The 16,868-nt window shown below is 40.8% G+C and overlaps 2 protein-coding genes across 3 annotated transcripts in view; one reads left to right on the forward strand and one right to left on the reverse strand.

Moving 5' to 3' along the window:
- The window catches only part of LOC133636279 (gap junction alpha-4 protein-like), a 196,537-nt gene that overhangs the window by 106,317 nt on the left and 73,352 nt on the right, over positions 1-16,868 (reverse strand). The window lies entirely within an intron of this gene.
- dlgap3 (discs, large (Drosophila) homolog-associated protein 3) overlaps positions 1-16,868 on the forward strand; it is a 345,962-nt gene that overhangs the window by 82,871 nt on the left and 246,223 nt on the right. The gene's annotated exons all lie outside the window — the stretch shown is intronic.

Raw genomic sequence — 16,868 nt, forward strand, 5'->3', positions numbered from 1 at the left:
GCCCCGGTGTTGAACCCCTGCAGATGCACTGATAATATCATCATATTGATTTGATTCTGTGTATCAGCTACACTTTCACATAAAGGGATACATACATATTTATGATCATATTTAAGTGACTACTGACAAGTTAGAATACTTAAATTCATATTCTGGCCACTTTACATGGGGCTTGAAAGTGTGATGTGGAAACGCAATGCATTGTGGGTCTTGCTGGACCCTAAATCACTTATCTCCATGAATGCAAGACTCTTGGTTTAAGTTTTTTAACAAGTTGAAAACATGGCGCTAACGGGCGGCATCATTAACCGCCACAACTGTGGTCATTATCGTTTTAGAGAATAAAAAATAATTTGCGGAGATTTCTCTTATTTCCATCGGGAAAGCAAAGCAGGCGAATAGCCTAGATTTTATTCGTGATACGATCAAACATGACTTTTAACGCCATCACCTGCTACATTTTGGTGTGTTCGTGGCATTTTCACATCGCTAAGTTTGACTCAAAGCATGTTTTATTCTGTTTCACACGTAAATTTAGTAGGATGTAGGATTGTCTCGATACCAATATTTTGGTACCGGTACCAAAGCGTATTTCGGTACTTTTCAATACTTTTCTAAATAAAGGGGACCACAAAAAATGGCATTATTGGCTTCTTAGGGTACATGAAACATATGTTTATTATTGCAATTTAGTCCTTAAATAAACTAGTGAACATACTAGACAACTTGTCTTTTAGTAGTAGGAAAACAAACAAAGGCTCCTATTTAGTCTGCTTAAATGTATAATGTATTTATATTATTCACATGTGAATAATACTGTATAATAGACTGTATTTATATTATTCACATGTGAATAATGCTGTATAATACTGTATTTATATTATTCCCATGTGAATAATGCTGTATAATAGACTGTATTTATATTATTCACATGTAAAAAAATACGTGTTTATTGTTTATTGGGAGCGAACTGTGGTGCTGAATTTCCCCCAGGGATCAATAAAGTACTTTCTATTCTATTCAATTATTTTGTCAACATTATGAGGGACAAACTGTAAACATTTATTATTAATCTACTTGTTCATTTACTGTTAATATCTGCTTATTTTCTGTTTTAACATGTTCTATCTACACTTCTGTTAAAATGTAATAATCACTTATTCTTCTCTTATATGGTACTTTACATTAGTTTTGGACGATACCACAAATGTAGGTATCGATCCGATACCAAGTAGTTACAGGATCATACATTGGTCATATTCTAAGTCCTTGTGTGTTTCTTGAGTTTATGAATATAATATGAATTAAACATTTTTTTTAAAGATTTTGTGACGATAAAAAATATTGATGTAATCATAGTAGTATCGACTAGATACACTATTGTACTTGGTATCATTACAGTGGATGTCAGGTGTAGATTCACCCATGGCATTTGTTTACATTCAGGAGCGCTATCTTTTGTTAGCGGTGACGCCAGTGAGCTATTGTATCCTCCTACGGTGTGTAGTGAAGCATGTTTAGCTATTCCTCATCCTCCAGTGATAATGTAACTTGTAAGAAACTGACTTTATTTGTGGCCATGGAGGCGAGGATTAGTGATTTAGAAGTACACGTAAGCCGTAGGACAACGTGCCTTAAAAGACTTTGCATTCTGAGATTCTTCACCCGTATAAAAACTGACTTTGACAAAATAGACAAGTTTGGCGGCACTTTCTGGATTCAAGTCTCTCGTTCAACCGAGGTGTTTATAACTCGTGAGTCAATTCCACCATTTTCTATTATTGTAGCGACCCTTTGGAAGAGAGTCCAGTATGTCCCCATATGGTTGCTTGTTTTTTGTTCTAATTTTCCACCATCGTCTTTAATCCAGATTGTTGCTCTCTTTCACATTGTAAACAAAGCCTTTGTCCAACAAGCCCCCACAATGCATTGCAAAATCACGTGGCCTTTAGAGCCGTATTGAAATTAAAAAAAAAAAAAAGACAAATAAACCACGTGCCATTATCATGCAGGTGACTTGGTCATTTATTGTACATCCCCCACTGTAGAGCAAGCTTTTTGAGATGCTTTTGATGTTGTTCAGTCCCGGCTGACTCAGTTTGATAAACAAGTGCCAAACGCAGAGAAATCTACGGCGATGTTGTTTTCAAAAGGAAAACGATTTGAACATTCTAAAAATATCAACTTCTCATAGGGTTGAGCTTGAAATGGTCACGACATGTAAGTACTTAAGATTAAGGATTAAAGTACCAATGATTGTCACACACACACTAGATGTGGTGAAATTTGTCCTCTGCATTTGACCCATCCCCTTGGGGAGCAGTGGGTTGAACGAGAGTTCCCGCCAGAATCCTCAAGGTGCTTTTGTTGACCAGAGAGGAGATTCTGTAGAGAAATCTCGTTCGTTGGTTAACCTTTTTGATTACCTTGGTTGCCATTTTATCACAGGAAAGGTAAGTGACCTCATCTTTCCTGGTGATAACAATGTCACCCACTTTTATGGTGAAGTCATTGACTTTCTTAAGTTTGATGTGGGACCCAAACAGGATGGATTCTGTTTTACCCAAGTGTATGGATAGCTTGTTGTCAGCGAGCCAGGTGCAAGTTCTACAGAGCTCAGCACTGAGGATTTTCTCCACCTGTGACTTGTCCTTGCCGGATACCAGCAAGGCAGAGTCATCCGCAAACAAAAACAATTCACAGTCGCATGTCGATGACATGTCGTTTATGTATATTAGGAACAGTAAAGGTCCCAATATACTGCCTTGGGGGACTCCACAGCTCACCGAGAGGGGGGGGGGACACAGTGCTGTTCACCTCTACCACCTGCTCCCTCCCCTCCAAGTAAGATTGCATCCAGCTCCGTGAGGTTTTGTTAAATCCGATTGCTCTGAGCTTATCCAACAGTATAGCGTGGTTAACGGTGTCAAAGGCCTTCTGAAGGTCCAGCATGACCATGCCGCAGTATTTGCCCGCGTCCACCTCATGTTTGATGTGGTCGGTCAGATAGAGAAGGCATGTGTCAGTGGAGTGGTTAGTTCTGAAGCCGGATTGGAATTTGTACATGAGTTTATTAGTGGCAAGGTAACTATCGACCTGTTCATAAACTATTTTCTCCATTACTTTCGAAACAGAACTGAGAATAGAAACAGGTCGGTAGTTGCCAGGTTCCAATTTGCTTCCTTTTTTAAAGAGGGGAGTTACTCTTGCTATCTTAAAATCTTTTGGTACTTGGCCTTGTGTAATTGAGAGGTTTATTATGTGCGTGATGATCGGGGCAATGATGGAGGAAGAGTCCCTGAGGAATCTGGAGGGAATATTATCAAGGCCGGTGGCCTTGTTAGGGTGGAGCGCGCTCAATTTTTTAAACACCTCATCAGCTGTGACCATTTCTAATTTGAAATCATCGTTGGATACTCCTAGCTTTCTGTAGAAGGCTTTAATGTGTTCTACACCAAAGCGACCAGAGTGGTGGGACAGCTTGTTGACAAGAGTTGCGGCTATGCTGGTGAAAAAGATGTTAAGTCTGCTAGCTACCTCCATTTTGTCTGTAATGAGGGAGTCACCCTCCTTGATGCTGATGTTGGTGAGTCTTGTTTTAAGTTTCTGGCTGCAACCAGGAAGCTGGTTGTTGAGAATTTCCCAGAGCTCACGTGGCTTATTTCTGTTTTCCTCTATTTTGTCGTTAATGTAATTTTTTTTAAAGGATTTAGTCAGGTTGGTTGACTTATTTCTTAATTTATTGCATTGCTTTTTGAGAGTTGAAAGGAGTAATTTGAGGTTGATATTATTGGGTTGTTTATCTACTTCTGTTTTACATTTTTGGTATTCAGAGTATTTCCTGTCTCTGTCTTTTATGGCAGCTAATAGGTCCGGATTCATCCATGGTTCCGAGCGGGCTTTGATCCTGACTGTTTTCACGGGAGCCATGTCATTAAGTATCTTTAGGAACGCCGTTTTGAAGCGATCCCAAGCAACATCGACCAGGTTGCTCGCGAGCACAGGGGACCAGTCCCACTCATCTAATTTTAAATTGAAATTGTCATTGGAGTATTTTTTGAGGGATCTGGATTGGGCTGTTATGTGGCCATTGGCTTTAGGTTTAGCTATTTTACGGGTGCAGAAGGTTAGATAGTGGTCGCCAAGTGTGTTTATGGGTGGCGATGTTGGGTTTAGGGTGGGGGGCACTTTAGGAGTCTTGTGTAAGGGAGCACACACACACACACACATACACACACACTATTGTATTAGTTACCTTCTAGAGACCTTTAAAAAATACCTACCTCTTAAGGACCACCTTTTATATAAAGATTTGTATTTACAACATTAATAATATATACATACTAGGCAAATATAAAAAAGGTAAGCTTTTAGTTTTTTTTTGTTTTTTTTGGGGGGGGGTTTGTTTGTAATTGTTTTTTTAATCATTATTTAATTGAAGTTATGACAGTATGTCTATATACATATTTATTTATTTATTTTAATTAACTTTGGCCAAAGGGGGCGCATTTCAATTTCTTACACACACTTAATACATATGTTGGCCAGAGGGGGATCACTTCAAATTTTGACACACACTTGTTATTTCATATGTTGACTAGAGGGGGAGCACTTTTAAAACCGACGGAGTAAATTTTAAGAATCCCTCCTTTTTGGGACCACCATAATTTCGATAGATTTCACCATCTATTAGATGCAATGGTTTTCTGTATCGGGAGCATGATTTATGTCCTTACTTGTTCACACCTCCTCATATGGAAGCTACTTTTCCTTGTTGGTGTCTCAAGAAGGGTATAAATACAACTTCTCTCTTTCGGCACCGAAAAGGCTTCTAAAAATTACCGGTAGTTTCTTTTTCTTCTTACTGTGGCGACAAAACACACAGAATGACTCAGAAGAAACCATTTATTGCCCCCCCACCCCCATTTTTTCCCGCTCCTGTCCTCTGCCTGACTGCCCATTTAAGGATTTAAAAAGCACTTCTTCAAGGCATGGAGGAAGTAATCCAGTGTTTCTATAATCCTGTGTGGATGGATACACTCAAGCCATCAGCGCACACATATGCTTATTCAGATGCGGACACACACACACACACACACACACACACACACGCACGCACACACACACACACGCACGCACACGCACACGGACAGCAGAGCCATTTAATGATGCTGCAGGCTTTACAAGAAGTGCTGTCTGCCATTATGTGATAGATGTTTTTGCAAATAAAGTGAAAGAATAGAAGAACGTGTTGCCACTCGGCGCCATTGACAAAAAAAACGCTCTTTGTCAATCAAAAGTGTGCCAAGTGAAAGTGGAGGATGAGCCGTGAGGAGATGAAGGACACGCTGTGTTGTCGCCTGGCGACTGACGGAGCTCCATGGCCGACACTCGCCATGACGACAACTAATGTCTTTTTAAAGTCACTCAGAGGTATTCAAAGTTGGCTTTTTGGGGACAGGTTAAGACACGGGTGTTAAATTCAAGGCCCCCCACATCATTTAATGTGGCGCTCCACCCCACATCATTTAATGTGGCGCTCCACCCCACATCATTTAATGTGGCCCTCCCCGCCACGTGACTTGAGATAGCCCAGCCCGCCAAAATCATGTGAGGTAGCCCTGCCCGCCCACGTCATTTAAGGCGGCCCTCTCCGCCCACGTCATTTAATGCGGGCCCTCTTCGCCCACGTCATTTAGGCAGCGCTCTCCGCCCAACTCATTTCATTGGCCTAGTGGTTAGAGTGTCTGCCCTGAGATGGGTAGGTTGTGAGTTCAAACCCCAGCCGAGTCATACCAAAGACTATAAAAATGGGAGCCATTACCTCCCTGCTTGGCACTCAGCATCAAGGCTTGGAATTGGGCGTTAAATCACCAAAAATGATTCCCGGGTGCAGCCACCGCTGCTGCTCACTGCTCCCCTCACCTCCCAGGGGGTGATCAAGGGTGTTGGGTCAAATGCAGAGAATCATTTCGCCACACCTAGTGTATGTGTGCCAATTATTGGCACTTTAAATCATACTTGCCAACCCTCCCGGTTTTAGCGGGAGACTCCCGGTATTCAGCGCCTCTCCCGATAACCTCCCGGTAGAAATTTTCTCCCGACAAACTCCCGGAACTCAGCCGGAGCTGGAGGCCACGCCCCCTCCAGCTCAATGCGGACCTGAGTGGGGACAGCCTGTTCTCACGTCCGCATTCCCACAATATAAACAGCTTGTCTGCCCAATGACGTCATAACATCTACGGCTTTTAGAGAGTAGAGTGCACAACTGCGCACACAACAAGGAGACGAAGCAGAAGAACGAGGAAGTTACAGACATGGCGACGCCGTCGACGAGCAAGAGGAAGGAATACGCTTGCAAGTTCCAAAACTATTGGAAACAAGAATTTCAGTTCATCCAGGACAGACATAAAAAATGTGCTGCATGGAGTTGCATCTATTCGACACCAGTAGTACGCAAACTTTGTGTCACCAAGTACCGCCTCAGAAAACACTTGGCTCTCCAAGTACCACCACCATGACCAACATTACAATACAGTAGCGTAGTAGGCCTTAATATTCATTAAAAACAAGGCAGATTGTTTTTACAGTAATATTTAAAGGCCTACAGAAAGCCACTACTACCGACCACGCAGTCTGATAGTTTATATATCAATGATGAAATCTTAACATTGCAACACATGCCAATACGGCCGGGTTAACTTATAAAGTGACATTTTAAATTTCCCGCGAAACTTCTGCTTGAAAACGTCGCGGTATGATGACGTATGCACGTGACGTCACGAGGTCAAGGGAAGTGTTTGGACCCATACAAATACCTCTGTTTTCTTCGACAAAATTCCACAGTATTCTGGACATCTGTGTTGGTGAATCTTTTGCAATTTGTTTAATGAACAATGGAGACTGCAAATAAGAAAGTTGTAGGTGCGATCGGTGTATTAGCGGCTGGCTGTAGTAACACCAACACCAGGAGGTTGTGTTGTGTTTTGAGCAGGATAGCAGACGCACTACGGTGAGTACAGCTTTGGCTTCCAAACATTTGATCGCTTGCCCGTACGTGCGTGTCGATATGTGCATGACACGTACGTAACTTTGGGGAAATATATGTTTCTTGCCGACTCTGATGGCAGCCGGGGTGTCGTCAAAAGCGTACAACGCCCGCCGCCGCATCTAAGTTAGCTTCTATTTCTTTAGCTTCGCCAAGCTGAAAATTATTAACCGTGTATTTACATGTTCATGGTTTAATAGTATTGTTGATCTTCTGTCTATCCTTCCAGTCAGGGTTTTTTAAAAATTTTGTTTCTATCTGCATTTGAGCCTGCTATCACGTTAGCTCCGTAGCTAAGTTAGCTTCTATTTTTTTTAGCTTCGCCAAGCTGAAAATTATTAACCGTGTATTTACATGTTCAGTCACTGTGAATGTCCATTTCGCGTTCTCGACTCTCATTTTCAAGAGGATATAGTATCCGAGGTGGTTTAAAATACAAATCCGTAATCCACAATAGAAAAAGGAGAGAGTGTGGAATCCAATGAGCCAGCTTGTACCTAAGTTACGGTCAGAGCGAAAAAAGATACACCCTGCACTACACTGTAGTCCTTCACTTTAAAGTTCTTCATCCACGAATCTTTCATCTTTTCGCTCAAATTAATGGGGTAATCGTTACTTTCTCGGTCCGAATGTCTCTCGCTCCATTGTAAACAAAGCGGAATTGTGAGGAATCCTTTGTCTTGTGACGTCACGCTACTTCCGGTAGGGGCAAGGGTTGTTTTTATCAGATACCAAAAGTTGCGATCTTTATCGTCGTCGTTCTATACTAAATCCTTTCAGCAAAAATATGGCAATATCGCAAAATGATCAAGTATGACACATAGAATGGATCTGCTATTCCCGTTTAAATTAAAAAAAATTCATTTCAGTAAGCCTTTAATATTTCTGAGCAATGTAACATGACAGTTTGAACAGTAACACTGTGTTTGAATATGTAATTAAGCCACTAGATGGAGCCACAGTTTGAGCATCACTGGTCTACACTGTAATGCTCATTTTTAGTCCTTCAATCAGCAACTTGTCACTCCTCCTCCACATGTTCTGCCTGACTCCTGGTGTTATTTCCAGGCGTCAACAGTTGCACTCCCAGCTGCAAGTGCAAAGTGGAAGTGAGAGAAGTTGTGTCAGAACAGGATGTTTCAAGGTGTGAGAGGAAGTTGTCGTGTCTCACTGCCAGCGACAATTGGGAAATAAAGTGTTGCGGCTTGCGCACACAAAAAGTTAAGCAGACGGCACCAGGCAGACAAAAAGGGAGGAATACTGTGGAAAGGCGGGAAAACTGTACGACGAAACCATCCAGGGTGAAAGAAAAGTGGCTTTGAATATTCTGGTGAGGTGGGCGGAGCCTAATCAAGCATGCAGCGGATTGTCGAACTATGCTCCGCCGCTCCCAGTCTGTGGAACACTCTCCCTGATCACCTGAGGGTACCACAGACTAAAAAACCCTTATTTAAAGAAAAAAAGAAGAAGCCTTTTTTAGATATATGTGTGCTAGTTCTGGGTATTAGGCTGTTCTAGTTTTTATTTTATTTTTTTACAATTTATTCTACTTGTTGGGGGCAGCTATTTGTGGTTCTAGCGTTGTTGTTTTGTTTGTTTTTTAAATGCACTGTAGCACTTTGAGGTTGTTTGCTCAATGTAAAGTGCTTTTACAAATAAAATCTATTATTATTATTATTATTATTGTTACTATTGGCTGACACAAAGGCTGCAGGTAAAACAACATCAATTCACAGGTGGGTAGAGGAGCCAAAAACTGGACTCAAGTAAGAGTATTGTTGCTTTAGAGCAGGGGTGACCAAAGTATTGCCCCCGGGGGGCCATTTGTAGTCCGCAGAATTTTGTCAGGTAAAAAAAACAATAGGAAACTGTAAGAACAAGGAGCAAAAAGACAGTGATGAGAAAAAGCTGAAATGTTGGTTCTTATAACTCAGGGGTGCACCAAGGAGCACATACTACTACTACTAATAATAATACATTTTACTTATAAGGCGCACATTTGAAGCATGCGGGGGCCATTTTCAGAAAAAAAGCAATATTACAAATATTTAAAGACAAAACTTAGTGAAGTGAATGATATTTATATAGCGCTTTTCTGTAGTGACTCAAAGCGCTTTACATAGTGAAACCCAATATCTAAGTTACATTGTTAAACCAGTGTGGGTGGCACTGGGAGCAGGTGGGTAAAGCGTCTTGCCCAAGGACCAACGGCAGTGACTAGGATGGCGGAAGCCGGGATCGAACCTGGAACCCTGAAGTTAAAAAACGTAATTAAACATAGATATCACCTTTTTTTAAAAAAAATCATATTATGTTTATAAAGTCAGTAAATACGTCCCTGGACACATGAGGACTTTGAATATGACCAATGTATGATCCTGTAACTACTTGGTATCGGATCGATACCTAAAAGTGTGGTATCATCCAAAACTAATGTAAAGTATCAAAGAAGACAAAAATAAGTGATTATTACATTTGAACAGAAGTGTAGATAGAACAAGTTAAAACAGAAAATAAGCAGATATTAACAGTAAATGAACAAGTAGATTAATAATCCATTTTTTACAGTTTGTCCTTCATGTGTACAAAATAATAGGTAGATAAATGACACAATATGTTACTGCATACGTCAGCAGACTAATTAGGAGTTTTTGTTTGTTTACTTACTACTAAAAGACAAGTTGTCTAGTATGTTCACTATTTTATTTAAAGACTAAATTACAATAATAAACATATGTTTCATGCACTAAGAATTTTTGTTAAAATAAGGCCTATAATGCAATTTTTTTTGTGGTGCCCTTTATTTAGAAAATAAATGTTGGTACCAGTACCAAAATAGTGATATTGGGACAACACTAAAAGACACTGAAAATTAATGTTATCAATCTAAAAATAATTGCAATGTGAGTGGCTGGTGGAGGAACATGTACCAACTGTATCTGTGATACGACTTACTTTGCGATATCGTCTGAAATCAATAGATTCATGGATGAGAGTTACAATCCATACAAGTGTTTGTATGACAACTTTGTGAGATACCACTCAATCTCCCCGACTTACTCTCTTGTCAGCGAGGTATCATCCCTGCACTAACCCTGTATCGCCAATCAGATCCCGGCAAGAACAAGCCTCTGCTTCCGGATCATCCCGAATTCCCGAAAATGTCCAGATCTGAGTCCCGCGCTACACGGGGGAATTATTCGGGTATTCGCTGGTTGAAGCACACGAGGCGCTCGGTATTCAGGCGCAGTTTCTGTGTTTTTGTGTGCAAGATGGTTTGTGTGCAGGCACAAAAAGGCTCCCGGAAGGAAAGACCTCATTCCGAGGCCTTGGCTGTCGATATTACAGCTACAAATCAGGCCTCCCGACTGCTGAGAGGAGCACACACGCACGCACGCACGCACACACGCACACCACTGGACAAGGGAATTATGACCAATCTGGTTGATACGGCTCCCCTGCCACTCGAAGCTACACCAGTGTGGTAGAAATGCTCTGGCACGTACTGAGCATGTGCAGGATTATGCTGATGTGGCACATGTTGGACTCACCGGATCGCAACTGGGTCTCCTGTTATGATATCAAAAATCAGATGAACAATATTAAACTCGTTTTCTTTAGACTTCCAGGTGCCAAAAAAAATTGATTTTCCAATTATTACGGTTATTTGTAACAATTTTTAAATTGATTAAAAAATAAATCAAAAATCAATTCATATTTTCGTTTTTTTTAATCTACCCTGTCCAGCCATTCTGGCCCGTAAGATTGTTTATGTAGATCAGGGGTCTCCAAACTAAGGCCCGAGTTAAAGTTAAAAAAAAAAAAAAAAAAAAATGCCATTATTGTCTTTATTTGAACAAAAAATCTTAGTGTACATGAAACATATGTTTATTATTGTCATTTAGTCCTGTAAATAAAATAGTGAACATACTAGACAACTTGTCTTTTAGTAGTAAGTAAACAAACAGACTCCTAATTAGTCTGCTGACGTATGCAGTAACATATTGTGTCATTTATACACCTATTATTTTGTACACATTATGAAGGACAAACTGTAAAAATGTATTATTGATCTACTTGTTCATTTGCTTTTAATATCTGCTTATTTTCTCTTTTAACATGTTCTATCTAAACTTCTGTTAAAATGTAATAATCACTTATTCTTCTCTTCTTTGATACTTTACATTAGTTTTGGATGATACCACACTTAGGTATGGATCCGATACAAAGTAGTTACAGGATCATACATTGGTCATATTCAAAGTCCTCATGTGTCCAGGGACGTATTTACTGACTTTATAAACATAATATACATTCTTTAAAAAGGAAAAAAGATTTTGTGACGATAAAAAATATCGATCTAATCACAGTATTGTTTTTACAGTAAAAAAACAAATGTAAATTTTACGGTAAAATTCTGGCAACTGAACTGCCTTTTTTTCTTTCTTTTTTTTACCATAAAAACAGCAGTACTGTTTTTCCATTTACAGTAATATACACTACATTTTGAGGTGAAATTATTGCAACTCACCATTTTTTTTTCTTTTACATTTTAGTTCATAAAATGCATTTAAAAAATGGTGTAGAAGCGGCCCTCTGGGGCCAGACAACTGCTGTGTGGCCCTCAGTGACAACAACTTTGACACCTCTGTTATAGAATAATGTTTTCTTCAGACTTTGGGGGATTATTTCCATGTATCCAAAGAAGAACATTATCAATTTTCAGTGTTATTAAACACAAACTAAGGTCAAAATAAATAAATCTGTACATAATCCTTGTTATCTCCACCAGTCACCAGCAGGTTTTTTAGGAATGTACTTTCCAAGATAGGTGGTAGTGACGCAAGATCTATGTTATCACCATCCATCTGTTATATAGTGCTTATGCCTCTGGTGGCTGTGGGAGGCAGAGAGACAAAAGGTGTGACGGATGGTTGGGGACGGTGACAGGGAGAGTTTCACAGTGTCTCTTTACACCTGGAGTGTTAATGCGGCTGGATGGCGGGGGATGTCAGAGACAAATGTCACACTTGTGTCCATCAGATGGAGCTGGATAACCAAGACGAACTAATAAGCGATGCTGTAAACAAACAGGGTCTACGGTGTGGTAAACATCAACTGGGTAGAGAAAAACGAGGTCATTGATTACAGCGTCTGACTACAATGGTAAATATCTACCATATATGGAGATACAGTATCTGCTGACGTCAGCAATGAGGAAAAACGTTACAAAAGACACAATGAGCTGTGAGTATGTGCTTTTGCTGCCATCTTGTGTTTACTTCTAAGCCCGTGTGGTATAAAATGAGTTAAACATCAACACAGGATTTGTCTTCTAATTGTTGAAATTCTGTGATTTTTGAGGTTAGCTTTGCAAGGAGCACTTAAAACATTCATAAAATAAAATAAAGCCATTGGAAGGAAACAAATAATGCAATTACAATCACAAACAAAATCCTAAAATCCTTTTTTCCTGCGCCTTGGAAAAAAATGTTTGACATGCACCTGGGGATAGGTTGATTGGCAACACTAAATGGTCCCTAGTGTGTGAATGTTGTCTGTCTATCTGTGTTGGACCTGTGGTGAGGTGGCGACTTGTCCAGGGTGTACCCCGCCTTCCGCCCAAATGCAGCCGAGATAGGTTCCAGCACCCCCCGCGACTCCAAAAAAAGGGACAAGCAGTAGAAAATGGATGGATGGATGGATAATTTCCCTTAGTTTAATTTGTCAACATACATGCACATAAATTATTTATTTTTCTTTCTTTCTTTAGTTTATTTGGCACATGAACACACTCACAGCGTAATACATCACACAATTCCGTATCATTTCACTTGATATCATGTCCGAAAAGGAGTAGGAAGAAGCAAAGCTTATTTAATCCTATCCCTTTCCCACTTCAGAGCGTTTACAAATATATGCATTAATTTACTGACTTTTTTTTTTTATGGTAAAATGACATCCGTGAATGTAATATATAATGAAGTCAGTCATTATTAACATACTGAGATGAAGAATGTCTTATTTTCAATAAGGTTGAAAGTAGCTCTCATAATTCTTCTTCTTTGTACTTTGTAAGCACTTTTAATTCGAACAAGCTCTTAAAGTGGATCATATCGGTAAATATAAACATAACCGGTGGTTCTCACCGAGTTTGAATTGTTATGCATGGCCAGGAGTCTTTTACTGGTTGCCACTTCCCACAGTTTAATAAAAACATCTTTTTTTGAAAGGGAATAATTCATGGACTGTTTGCTGACAGACGGCCGTGATCGCATCATAGCAGCGCGCTCATTACTTTTTAATGAATACCTCATCACCGCCTCTCTGTTCGGCGCTGTGCGGCGAGCGTTTGATGGATTTGAAAGAAACACTCCAGACTCGAGCGAGCCGGCGCTGCTGACCCGGGGCGGAGCGCACACCCTCTCCGGGGTCAAACCTGACCTCGGTGCGCCTCCTTCCCCCCGGCGGGCTTTGATTCGCAGAGATGAAACTAGACTTTGGTCTCCTTCGAATTGATTTGGCTAAGCAGCCATTTGTTCTTGTTAGCAAATTAATGGACCTGGTTCAATTGATCACATGGTCACGTCTGCGTGGGCCGGGGCTGCAGACACATACAGACCTTGTTGGAAAGCCAAGAAAGATATCACTGACATGCCTTGGACCAGCAAACACAACTCAATACTGATAGTGGAGCCTTGGGTACTGGTCGATACGATATCGTATCATGACCATCACGAATCATGGTACATACAGTCTTGTTCAATTTTTGTTTCATCTGACCACATAACTTTCCTCCAGAAGGTCTTATCTTTGTCCATGTGATGTCAGATGAAACAAAATGAGCTGTTTGGCCACAATACCAAGCAATATGTTTGGAGGAGAAAAGTGAGGCCTTTAATCCCAGGAACACCATTCCTACCGTCAAGCATGGTGGTGGTAGTCTTATGCTATGGGCCTGTTTTGCTGCCAATGGAACTGGTGCTTTAAATAGGACAATGAAAAAGGAGGATTACCTCGAAATTCTTCAGGACAAGCTAAAATCATCAGCTCGGAGGTTGGGTTTTGGGCACAGTTGGGTGTTCCAACAGGACAATGACCCCAAACACACCTCAAAAGTGGTAAAGGAATGGCTAAATCAGGCTAGAATTAAGGTTTAAGAATGGCCTTCCCAAAGTCCTGACTTTAACGTGTGGACAATGCTGAAGAAACAAGTCCATGTCAGAAAACCAACACATTTAGCTGAACTGCACCAATTTTGTCAAGAGGAGTGGTCAAATATTAAACCAGAAGCTTGCCAGAAGCTTGTGGATGGCTACCAAAAGCGCCTTATTGCAGTGAAACTTGCCAAGGGACATGTAAGCAAATGTTAACATTGCTGTATGTATACTTTTGACCCAGCACATTTGCTCACATTTTCAGTAGACCCATAATAAATTCATAAAAGAAGCAAACTTCCATCCATCTGTCCATTTTCTACTGCTTAATCCCTTCGGGGTCGCGGGGGGCGCTGGAGCCTATCACAGCTACAATCGGGCGGAAGGCGAGGTACACCCCGGACAAGTCGCCACCTCATTGCAGGGCCAACACAGATAGACAGACAACATTCACACTCACATTCACACACTAGGGCCAATTTAGTGTTGCCAATCAACCTATCCCCAGGTGCATGTCTTTGGAGGTGGGAGGAAGCCGGAGTACCCGGAGGGAACCCACGCAGTCACCGGGAGAACATGCAAACTCCACACAGAAAGATCCCGAGGCCAGGATTGAACTCACGACTACTCAGGACCTTCGTATTGTGAGGCAGACGCACTAACCCCTCTGCCACCGTGCTGCCCGAAGCAAACTTCATGAATGTTTTTTGTGACCAACAAGTATGTGCTCCAATCACTCTATCCCAAAAAAATAAGAGTTGTAGAAATGATTGGAAACTCAAGACAGCCCAAAAAAAAAAGTCTGCGGGCTATAGAGTGTTTCCTATTCGGGCTCCAATACTATGGAATGCCCTCCCGGTAAAAGTTAGAGATGCTACCTCAGTAGAAGCATTTAAGTACCATCTTAAAACTCATTTGTCTTTAAATAGACTCCCTTTTTAGACCAGTTGATCTGCCGTTTCTTTTCTTTTCTTTTCTCCTCTGCTTCCCTCTCCCTTATGGAGGGGGAGTTGCACAGGTCCGGTGGCCACGGATGAAGTGCTGGTTGTCCAGAGTCGGGACCCGGGGTGGACCGCTAAACTGTGCATTGGTTGGGGACATCTCTACGCTGCTGACCCGTCTCCGCTCGGGATGGTTCCTGCTGGCCCCACTATGGACTGGACTTTCGCTGATGTGTTGGATCCACTGTGGACTGGACTTTCACAATATTATCACTCGACATCCATTGCTTTCGGTCTCCCCTAGAGGGAGGGGGGGGGTTTACCCCACATATGCGGTCCTCTCCAAGGTTTCTCATAGTCATTCACATTGACGTCCCACTGGGGTGAGTTTTCCTTGCCCGTATGTGGGCTCTGTACCGAGGATGTCGTTGTGGCTTGTACAGCCCTTTGAGATACTTGTGATTTAGGGCTATATAAATAAACATTGATTGATTGATTGATTGATTGATTGATGACATGATGTTCTTTACAAGTGTATGTAAACTTTTGACCACCACTGTACATGTATTATTTTGCACTGTGGAACGACAGAAAAAGTTTGATCAATTGATCAACACTAACCAACTAGACGAGGCAATTCCTGAAGGAATTGGGTGTGAATGCTCCAATGCTGAAGTGGGACTGAAATGTAGTATGGATGTAAGAAGAATTGTGGAACTTTGAAGAATGTCCCATTTATTTAATGGGAATTTCCCAAAAATGTTAGAATTTCGGGAAATGCGGGAATTGTTTTGAAACTGGTAAAAAACTTGAATGGTCTGAATGAGTTGAAATGATGGTGTTGGGATTTTTCCAAAAACTATTTTGTTGTTTGTCCTGATTAAGAGGAATGTATTGACGGTGGAACGGTTGAAATGCGTTGAAAAATGTGGAAGGAGTAGTCGCCAGAAAAAAGGGTGGAAATAGGGCTTTGGAAAACCAGGACACATTAATGTACACATGATCCCAAGCTTACATCTCATTGTGCAACATGTGAATGTTTTGATGTGAACTAAATGCGATATCTGAAAGGGGTACAAATTATTTCCAAAGCTGGTTGTTGCATTTGTACTATGTTGCATTTGTACTATGTTGCATTTGCGGATCGCTCTCTCACTTGCGCCAACTCATGCACATAAGGCACTTAGCCAGTGATGCGTTTACAGCCACACAAAAAGTCGGACAACTCCAACACCACACATAACGTGTAATTACAGGTTGTTACAATATGATTTACCAATCAAATGTGTGCTTATTCTACTGTCCCTTATTAAGAATCTTAATTTATAAATATCAATCATGAAATGCTGTTGTTATATTAAATAAATACTAATGAAAAGGTATATTTTACAAACAGAAAGTTACAGGAATGTACACATGATCCCATGTTTACATCTCATTGTGCAACATGTGAATGTTTTAATGGGATCTAATTGCGATATCTTAACGGGGTACAAATTAATCTCATGGAAATGACTGCTGTCATTTGATTATAATAATAAGAAATGTAACTTGTTTAGTCAGGTTTGGGACAGGTGTGATGCTGGTGTAGCCACAGTGTGCACGTCTGATGTTGCTCACATGTGCTCCACTGAACGCCCACAGCGCTTTTGCCTTTGCTCAAACACATTAAAGCTTAAAGATTAAAGTACCAATGATTGTCACACACATACTAGATGTGGT

The sequence above is a fragment of the Entelurus aequoreus genome, linkage group LG20 (genome assembly GCF_033978785.1).
Source record: "Entelurus aequoreus isolate RoL-2023_Sb linkage group LG20, RoL_Eaeq_v1.1, whole genome shotgun sequence".
Classification (NCBI taxonomy): domain Eukaryota; kingdom Metazoa; phylum Chordata; class Actinopteri; order Syngnathiformes; family Syngnathidae; genus Entelurus; species Entelurus aequoreus.